This window comes from Lupinus angustifolius, chromosome LG15 (genome assembly GCF_001865875.1).
Source record: "Lupinus angustifolius cultivar Tanjil chromosome LG15, LupAngTanjil_v1.0, whole genome shotgun sequence".
Taxonomy (NCBI): Eukaryota; Viridiplantae; Streptophyta; class Magnoliopsida; order Fabales; family Fabaceae; genus Lupinus; species Lupinus angustifolius.
In genome coordinates this window covers 6917095-6928033 of record NC_032023.1, presented here as the reverse complement: position 1 = coordinate 6928033, position 10939 = coordinate 6917095, and the positions used below count along the sequence as shown (strand labels likewise).

At 32.5% G+C, this 10939-nt stretch overlaps 1 long non-coding RNA gene across 1 annotated transcript; it reads left to right on the top strand.

Moving 5' to 3' along the window:
- Window positions 1976-2659, top strand: LOC109327929. Its single transcript, XR_002105369.1, has 3 exons — window positions 1976-2025; window positions 2135-2287; window positions 2559-2659. It is a non-coding gene; the product is annotated as an uncharacterized LOC109327929 (long non-coding RNA).

Below are 10939 nucleotides of genomic sequence, written 5' to 3'. Positions count from 1 at the left end.
CAGCACCTTCCTGCATCTTTAGGCCATAGAGTCTCTGTTTCAAATACAACTTATTTGTTAGAGACTTGGACATGAACCGCTTCTCTAATGTCTTTCATACCTCTGTTGGTGATGTCAGATCCATAACTTGATACATCACCTCATCTGATAGACAGAGCCGTATGGTTCCCGCATTCAACTCTTCCCAATCCAGTTGATCCATACCCTCTGGTTTATTCTCACGCAGCGCCTTTGATAGACCTTGTTGAGCCAACACATCCTTAACCCTCCTTTGCCACAATCCGAAATTACCAGTTCCATCGAACTTCCCCACCTCGAATTTGGCACCTGTGTTAAAAGCCATCTGATACTAATTGTTGGGAACAAGCGAACAATCAAATAGTAAAGAGTATAGAGACAAGAGAATAACACAAGAGATTTGGTAACGAGGTTCAGCCAATTGTGCCTACGTCCCCGGAAGCGTTGAGCGGCTACTACTATATATTATTAAAGAATAAAGATTAGTGTTTTACTCTTCTTCTCCTTGTTACATTAGGTTTACATAACATCAATATATAGCCCTCTACTCCAACCCCTTTACATCAGCTCAAACCCATAACTTGTATTGTTGTTATCTAGAGATATGAGTCATGGCACAACATGAAGTAAGAATATTTAAGTAGGTTATTTAAGTAAATTGTAAACACAATATATGCTCAATTTGACATACTTTGGTTGCAACAACATGTGTTGATTGAGTGATTAACGTAAGTCAACGCTCTTGTTGTAGTGTTTAATTAACCACTCCTATTGCTTACATAACTTATGCCCTCCTTTCATAGTCATATTGTTTTTGTCCTTCACATTGTCATTCAAAATGTACAGAAGAATGAGACCATGTTATGATAGCCTATTGCATGTGAAGAAAAGATATATAATTGTGCTTAACTAAATTCTAATTATGTTGGTGTGACCATAAATTATTAAATGTTGCTCTCCAAGCCTAATTTCATAAATACACATGTTTGAAATTACTGAAATTAGGCAGAGGTATATAATTTTGGAAGACTCTGTTTTTGTCTGGATAATATTGCATCATCTTTTATTACTTTAATTTGTACACATGTAAATGTGACATTTTATTGTGAATGGAACTATGCTGTTATCTTCCCAAAACTCTAAGCATGATGAGATAGACTTTGAGTTCCAGGGATTAGAACAGGGCAACCTTATTGTGATTGGCCATTTTATTGTGATTGGCCATTATTGGTTAATATGTTTGTACTTGCTTTGAGTTGTCCAAGATAATGGTCCTTTTTAGTGGCTTTTGTTCTGCTCATGAAGCATGTGTAGGGAAAAAGATTCTACCATGGTAAATAGGTTTATTGATAGATACTATATTTGATGTAATACTTTTCTAATATATTATTTCTTTTGATAATTAAAAAAATACTTTTAATTTCATTACCTAAAGCGGATGCATTATGTTATCAATAGTAATTATTCAATTTCTTAGTATTACCTTGTTATTCTTAATTAATATTAAGTACTAATTTCCTTTTACTTAATAGGATAGGATATCAGAGTACATATCTCAAGATCAAGTTTTTACTCTAGGTGTTTCATCAAAGGTATTGGCTCAACCTAATGATTCAAATGAAAAAGTTCATAAAGCTAAACATTTAAGAGGAGCGAAGGGTTTGGGCATCTGATAATCTTTGGTTTGAATATTTTTTTACTAAAATTGATGTATTTTACTTTTTCAACCATCTTTATGTGATCATATTTTGTGACAGGCTTTGGGCTTGAAGGTGGTGAGGAAAGATGATAGGCTTGAGTAAAAGGTGAAATTTCTTATGAACTTAGCCTTAGAAATCTCTCTATATATAATACATGTAGAACCTATCCCACTGTTATTGCATCTTGCATGTCCTACAGTACATTGTAGTCGCTCTTCATTATGTAGATAAGAATGAGACAACTGTGTTAGAAATTATATTTAATTATGGTGTCACTGAATACTCCAATGGAAATGCTTATCCACATGTTAACTAGTTTGTTAATAGGCTATATTACCTTACTTTATTGAAACCTAAATAGATGTTTTGCACTTGTCTGTACAACTTGATGATAAAATTTGTGTGGCATATATTAGATTGTTGTTGGCACTAATGACGTATACAAGATTGAAGAGGTAGTTAAGAAAGTCATACAAGAACTCAGAGGGAAGATTGTTCGAGAACCTGGGCCCCTTCCCGACCTTCAAACCAAAATCATTTCTTTCTTAGATCTAGAGGGCTGGAAAACTGTAAGTCTCCACTTCCTACGATTTTAACTCATTAAGTAATTGCGCCCAGTGTCATTGATTGCCTCAAGGATATCCTACTATCCCACAATTGTTATTTGATGTAATCTTTTTATCTTAATCTGTGTGAATTAGCCTCATAATGATTTATAAATAGGGAGGGGGAAGTTGTTATTGGTATGAAATTATTGGTGTTGATGGAGACCATTGCACTCTGAACAAGTTCCATATGGAACATTTCAATTATAAGCAGCTATTATGATTCATTTTGTAGGCATTCATTGACAATGAAGATTTCCTGAAGAAACTGCAGCAGTGAAAAGCGAGCTTTATAACAACAAAAATAAGTAGTTATAATGCCTTTGTATGAATAAGTTATCTAGCATTAATTACTGATCCTTGTGCCTTATTTATATTTACTAGTTTCAATATTCTTGTTCATGTAACATACTCTATGATTAATATAATATTCAAGTATTTTGTATCTTGTTTACCATTAGGAATTATGAATGTCAAACATTAGGTAAATGTAGGAGTTATTTTTTCTAGTGATATCCTTAGCAAATACTTAGTTTTATTTATGAAATGGATTATTATATTAGTCAAGCAATGTATGACAAGAAAAAATAATTGAAAAAATTGGCTAATTAAAAAAAGATCAAATTTGCCACAGGTATAATAGTGGCAAAAACATACGCATTTGCCACGAGTATGAGTGAGGCTAATAGACAATCTACTACAGGTACAATCGTAGCAAAACCGTGGTGAAGTGAATGTCTCCAAGGTTGGTATTTAAAATGACTGTGGCTAATATTTTGCAACGCCTCCTATTGCTACTACAACTCCAATCGTGGCTACTGCACTTTGCTACGATTATTTCACACATTAACCACGGCTTTAACCGTGGCTAACTATATTTTTGGTTGTAGTTTTATTTTGTTCAAGAACAAATAAAAATTAGCATATTATTATTTGGAAAATGTGTTCATGTAGAAATAGCTGGAGTTGATAACGTAACTGCCAATGTCCCGTTCCTAGTTATTTTCATTTATCACATTCCTTATAAAAATTGAAAATTTTGCTTCATTAATGACATTTCAAGATTATGTTTTGCTTCCACCTCCTCAACTTTATTATTTAATAATTTTATCTTATTAGTATTTTTCATCTCAATTTCTTCAATCTCTTCCCTTATGTTCCAAAGAGAAAAGCTTTAGCAAAGTATTGGCTAGAATTTTCAATTAAATTCTTAAATTGTGCCTATCATATTCAGAAGAAATGTATTTAACATGATAATGACAATAATATAAAACGGAATCCAATAACAATAGCAATGGCGTTAGAGCGGTAAAAATATCAAAACCAATAACACGAGAACAGTAGAAATAAAATGAAATCTAATACCAATAGCATCAGAACAATAAAATTATCAATATAAAAAACATCAACACACTAAAAATATAGTGAAATCCGATACCAATGACATCAAAACAATAAAAATATCAATACTTATAGCATCAAAACAATAAAAATAAAGTGAAGTTTTCAATACCATAGTAGTAAAAATATCAACACCAATAGTATTAGAACAATAAAAATAAAATGTAGGAATTGGCAGCTATCCATCGACACTGTCCATCAAGGCTGTAGATAAATCATGAATATGTTGGAATTGTTCTCTGTATTTTAGATAGTCTTCCTATTCTTCTTTTTTCTCCACTCCCATCATTTCTCTTTTGTAGACAATTTAAAGTAGCATTTGGTATGGCTTGTATATGATTTTAATAGGCTAACTACCATAGAGGAATTTGTGTTTTATATTAAAAGTATGCATCATCACATTGTTTTGATAAAGACAAGGATAATGAGAAAGCTTGAAGACAATGACAACTCAACAAACAACAAAGCCAAGGCTCAAGTTTAATCAACAAGACTTAGGTTAAGTTTTTATATTCCTAGAGTCTTAAGATGATTGATTGGGTAGTATAGACTAGATGAACCTTGAATGGAAGTCTCATAATCTTAAAATGAATCAACTTAAAATGAGACTTGCATACATTTATACATGATTAATATGTTCATGTTTTACACATGATTAATATGATCTTAGTGCATTAATAACTTACATATTTCAAAAATCATGAATCATGCATATACGCATCATGTAGGAGATTCATCATGCATCACAGAAATGATTTTCGACATAGTTAATCGAATACAACTTATGTTAATTGATTAAATAATAATTAGAACCTTTAATCGATTAAGTATGTGATTAATCGATTAACTAGAGTTACATAAGCTGAAATCTTGGATTTCTTGGAATCATTAATCGGTTAAACTGTAGGTTAATCGATTAAGTCCAACAGAAAAAAATTATGTAAAAAAACTAATTTTTGTATGTATTAGATGACAACTAAGAGGGGGTGAATTAGTTGTTGGGAGAAATGACCGATTTTTCTGCTTAAGATATCAAAGTGTTTGTGCAGTGGATTATTGATTCAGAAATCAACCGAATAAAGCAATAATAAAACCACAAGAATAGAGTAAAAGAAGAGTACACAAATAATTTTTATACTGGTTCGCCTTCTTGTCCACCGAATATTACATCCAGTACTCTTGCCACACAAGAGATTTTTCCACTAGATAATTTGAGTTGCAATTATAAATTCTCTTCCCGAGACCCTTGTACCTTACACACTCACAACTATCTACCCTTGGAAAACAACCTTTCCAAGTGAACTCTTTTCCCCTTCTCAACACGCCTTTGGGAAGAAAAGTTTACAACAATATGAAAAATGTATCAATGACAGGAATGTCTTTACAAGTTTTGACAATGCTATAATTTACAATCTTTTTCTCAGAATATATACTTAGTAAACAATGCTCTTATATCATGGAAATTTTAGAACATAAACACTTAAAGAAACTTCAGAAAATCTGAAAGTTTGAGAACAAAGTTACAAAATATTGCAGAAAATTGTTTCTCTAAGTTCAGATAATTTCGTGTATGATTGTGTTGTGAATTGAATGTCTCAATGCCTTTAAATAGGCTTCCAATCAACCAAGGTAACCTTCCATGAAGAGGAGAAACGATTGGAATGGAACCTATTCACTTTGGATGAAAGTTATTCATTTGAATTTAAAAATTTGGTTTCTAACAACTACATGTAATCGATTGTCACGATTGTGTAATCAATTTCCAAAAGTTTCTGTCAAAAGTGGTAATCGATTAATACAAGTAGTTAATCAGTTAAACAGTGGCAGTTATGCATTTTAACTATTTTCATTTTCAGGTAACCTGTTACGTAGTTCTAGTAACCTGTTACCAACTGCCACACAGTTCAGGTAATCTATCACCTAGATCTAGTACCATGTTACCCAGGTCAAACAATTCATTACTTAGCATTATTGACATTTCATCAAGACTTATTGAGTCTTTTGAAAATAGTTTTAATCATTTGAGTATTGCTACTAATATATAAAATGAGCATAAGGATAGAAGTACATATTGAAGACTTTAATCTATAATTTCTTGAAGCTTGAATATTGTTTATCTTCATAGTCTCCTTCCTTTTATTCTTTTTGTGATCTTTGTGTCTTCATCAAAATCGTGCGAAGGTTAGGAGCAAGATCTTCTTCACAAACTCCTTCTTTTTTATAATGACAAACCAACATCGTTTTAAAATTAAGATTTGAACTTTTCTGAGATTTCAACATATAAAGTATGATGTGACTTTGTTTTACTTTGTATATGGTCCCCCTATCTTGTATGTTCCCCTATGTTTTATTTTATGTGCCTGAAAATTTGGACAGAAAAAGAACATAACTCCAACTTTTCTCCCCTTTTGACATAATAAAAAAGAAGAAAAGCTACTTTGTCCAGCATAATATACATGTATATATAGAAAAGGGTAACAAGATATAAAGGTTAACTTATTCAAAAGCCAACGTGAAAAATTATTATAAACAACAGAAGTATGAATTTGGATTTAAATGCTAAAAGATAATCAACATGTCATAACATAGAATTTAAAAGCAATAAAACGTAGTTCATACATACCAAAGAGTTAAAATAGCTAATAACAACCATAAAAACATCAGTTTTGAAATAGCAACCACAACAATAACAACAGAAAAATACCACTAGACCATTACTCCATGTAATCCAATCAGTTTGACAAATGTTAAAGCTCTTCTTGGACTTGATTGGTTGTCGTGTCAAGAGCATCCACCCGATTTGTGATGAAGCCTCGAAGAGGAAAAAATTCGTCTATTATCATCTGATTGGAAGGAGTGGAGTCAGAAGACGATGATTCAACATAAAATGAGGGTCGAGTACGAGGGCCAGTAGAAGAATTTTCTGGGTTAGCAGCCTGTTGATCTCCATGATGCTTATAGATCATATCGGTGGTATCTCGAAAGAATCCCATCTTGTGGATAACATCCACATCGAATTTGTTATCATGAGCATCGAGTGAGATCTTAGACTCTCCATCAAAAGAAACACCATAATACTCAAGTATAGCAGTTATGAGAATAGCGTAAGGCAACGGTCCATAATCTCCTCTAAAGGTCCACATTTGTCTTATTACCATTAATACCCAATTAATTGGAACATTATGTTTGATTGTGTACATCAATTGTAGTTCCATATCATTTACTTGTGAATGATTCGAAATCATTGGAACCACGATGTAACTCAAAAAGTAATGAAGCAAACGGTCCACTATGTTTAAATTTCCAACAAGTAAATATTTCGGTTTCTTACAGAATCATCGATAGACCTGGCTTACGCATTTCAGTTTCCCTTTGTGAATATCAACACATAGAGTAGTTGAAATCCATCTTATTATACCTTCTAAGTCGAATTGAATGCCTTACTCAACTATCGTCCCTATGTATGACATATTACCGCAAATAGAACTTAGAGTTATGAAGTCTATGGCAATTTCTTTGCCTTTGACAAAAGAGAGGATTTTATTCTTCTTGAAATTTAGATTACAGTAAAATACTCGTACAAGTTCAGGATAGTAAGAGCAATGCATTTCACAAAACTCAAAGAGTCTTTGTTGCTTAAATAAGTAGGGAAAATGAAATTATTATTCTCAAAAGAACTTAATATACCATACTTTGGAGTAAATATGGGTTTTTGCATGAAGTGCTCCTTGAAAGTTTTGCGTTGATCCTCGTTAGCCAAAAGATGCGCCAAATCCAATGTAATGACTTCATTAGAGGTTTGTTGCCTTCCTTGAGTCACAATGGTGCATTTTTTGTTGGTTCTAGAGGATGAAGCCATGAAGTTGAGTTTTTGAAAATATAGGTTTTGAAGGTTTGAAGATTTGGGGTTTTTTATTTTGGCTTCTAAACATGAAAATGATAGTTGGAAAGTGTTTAGAATTGAAAATGTAGTATAAATCAACTCAAAAATAACTCAAAATGGTTTAGAAAAGTGGTTTTTTGAAGTTGGAGGGGGTTACCATGGTTGAGAGAGTGAAATACATAAGATGAAGTTTGAAAAAATCTGAGTTTTTTACCTTAAATAGTGCAGAGTGTAATCAGTTACCACGTTTTGAGCAATTGATTCCTCAAGGCTACTATATAGGGCAGTAATCAATTAATTAAATGTATTAATTGATTGCACTAATTAGTGTTTGAGTTTTTAGGCTATTTGATACCTTCTAATCGATTACCCTATATTAACAATCAATTACAGACCCCAAAACAATAAATTTTAAGCAAATTTAACACACATATAAGCACAAGTAGGCATGTAATACATATAATGAAGCATATAAAATATATACAAGCATGTTAGGACATATATACTTTATCAAGAATGCCTAATTCAAGTCTAAATTTATAACAAGGTTCTTTAGCTAAAGGTCTAGTAAAGATATATGCTAATTGTTCATGTGTATCAACAAATTCTATGAGAACATCTTTCTTTTGGACATGGTCCCAAAGGAAGTGATGCCTTATATCAATATGTTTGGTTCAGGAATGCATAATCAGATTCTTTGTATGGTTTATAGTGCTAGTATTATCACACCTTAAGAGAATGCATCCTAAGTCCAATCCATAATTTCAAAATTGTGGCTTGAGCCACAATACTTGGGCACAACAACTACCCGCTGCTATGTATTCTGCCTCAACAGTACTTAGAGCAACACATGCTTTCTTTTTACAAAACCATGAGACTAGAGCATTTCCAAGAATGTGAAAAGTACCACTTGTACTTTTCCTTTCAGTTTTGCCTCCAGCAAAATCTGAATCCGAATATCCCACCAAGTCACATAGACTTCCTTCAGGATACTAAAGTCCTACATCAAGTGTGCCTTTAAGATAGTTTAATATCCTTTTCACGGCAGTAAGATGCGACTCTTTGAGTTTTGATCGATAACATGCACAAAGACAGACAATAAACATAATACCAGGTCTACTTGTAGTAAGATAAGGAACAGAACCAATTGTACCTCGATACTTAGAGATGTCAATGCATTTTCCAATCTTATTTGCATCAATGCATGTTCCTAAACCCATTGTAGTGGCGATAGGTTTGTAGTCGTCCATTTCAAAGTGTTTTAGCATATCCATGTAGTATTTAGACTAACAAACAAAGATGCCATCCTTGAGTTGTTTGATTTATAGTCCAAGAAAGTAGTTCCATTTTCCCATCATATACACCTCAAACTCCCCTTGCATCATTTTACCAAATTCACTACTTAAAAGATCATTAGTAGAACTGAAAATGATATCATCAACATATATTTGAACAAGTAAAGTATGATGATCTATTTTCTTAATGAATAAAGTTGTATTGAAATTTCATTTAGTAAATCCTTTGTCAAGTAAAAAGTATGTTAGATGATCATACCATGCATGTGGAGCTTGCTTTAATCCATAGGGAGCTTTCTTAAGTTAATAGACGTAAGAGGGATGCTTGTAGTCTTCAAACCCAGGAGGTTGTTCGACATACACCTCTTCTTGTATATAACCATTTAGAAAAGCACTCTTTACATCCATTTCATATAACTGAAAATCCAATGAGCGTGCATATGCAAGGAATAACCTAATTGCTTCAAGTCTAGCAACCAGAGCGAAGGTTTCATCAAAAGCGATACCTTCTTCTTGTTTGTATCCTTGTGCTATAGTTCTTGCTCTAGTTCTTATAATAATATCATTTTCATCTGATTTATAGTGAAAGACCCAACGTGTTCATATAACATGTCTATCCTTAGGTCTAGGAACAAGTTCCCAAACTTCGTTTCTCTCAAACTGGTTAAGCTCTTCTTGCATAGCAAGAATCCAATTTTCATCCTCAAGTGCATCATCAATCTTGGATGGTTCCACTTGAGAAACAAAAGTCATGTTTAGACATGCGTCATTTAATTTTAGGCGAGTAGCAACTCCCTTACTTATATCAACAATGATGTTGTCAATAGGATGATATCGACGAGTTCTCCATTCTTTAGGTAAATCAGAATGAATATGCTCTTCTTGTGATGGTAAATTATCATCTATTTTCAATTTCTCTATGTTGGCTATTATTGAAAATGCGATTCGATGGGCAGCAAGAATTCACCCATCAACAACAAAATGTGTGATCGAGGTCGTACCCGATACAAATAATATAACAATTAAAACTGTAGTACTAGGAAGTGACTCCTAGGTCGTTTCCCAAGGATTATCTTTCAAGCAAAGCTTCAAACACCTTATACTCACACACACACAAGGGGTTTTTTGTTGTTGGATAGTATGAACATAAATCAAATTCAGAAATAGTAGTTAAACAATGTAATAATATGGCTAAATCCCTTTGGTTCATTTGTTCACAACTCAATCCTCGATTTCAAAATATTATTTTCAGATTCCAACCATTAACTTCCGAATTTGTTGAGAATCAATTAACTAAGCGATAATCAATTCAAAGTTCCAGAACCTAAACATCAAACTAAGCGAAATTAGTAAAAGTATGAAACGATTAACAAATTCACACGAACTAAGCATTCATGCACTAGGGAGAGTAAATCAACTAAGTGAAGATAAACTCAACCAACCAGTTTCTAAGCAATGGCATTAAGCAAACCATATTCAGAAAAGATAGAAGAAATCAACAATAAAGAAAAACAGAAAATGCATTAATAACAAAACCTCAAGAGTTGTGATACATTACCAAAGGAACTTAGTCCAGAAATTTAGCCTTCCATGGCAATGGAAGAGCAAACCGAAAATGAGAAAATGAAGAATGAGTGAAACCATAGCAGAGCAAAAAGAGGGAAAACGGAAATGTGTTTAATCATGCCAAATATGATCTAAAAATGATAATAGATTTAATCATGCCAAATATGATCTAAAAATGATAATAGATTTAATCATGCCAAATATGATCTAAAAATGATAATAGATTTAATCATGCCAAATATGATCTAAAAATGATAATAGATTTAATCATGCCAAATATGATCTAAAAATGATAATAGATTTAATCATGCCAAATAATCCCAAATTAACTCATTTTAGGAATATCAATTAGGCACCAAACCATGTCAAACAAAGTCAATTAGGCACCAAGAATCATCAATCATGCTAAGTTAAGGTTATGAGTAGTGTGTAATAAATTGCTCATCAAATACCCCCACACTTAACCTTTTG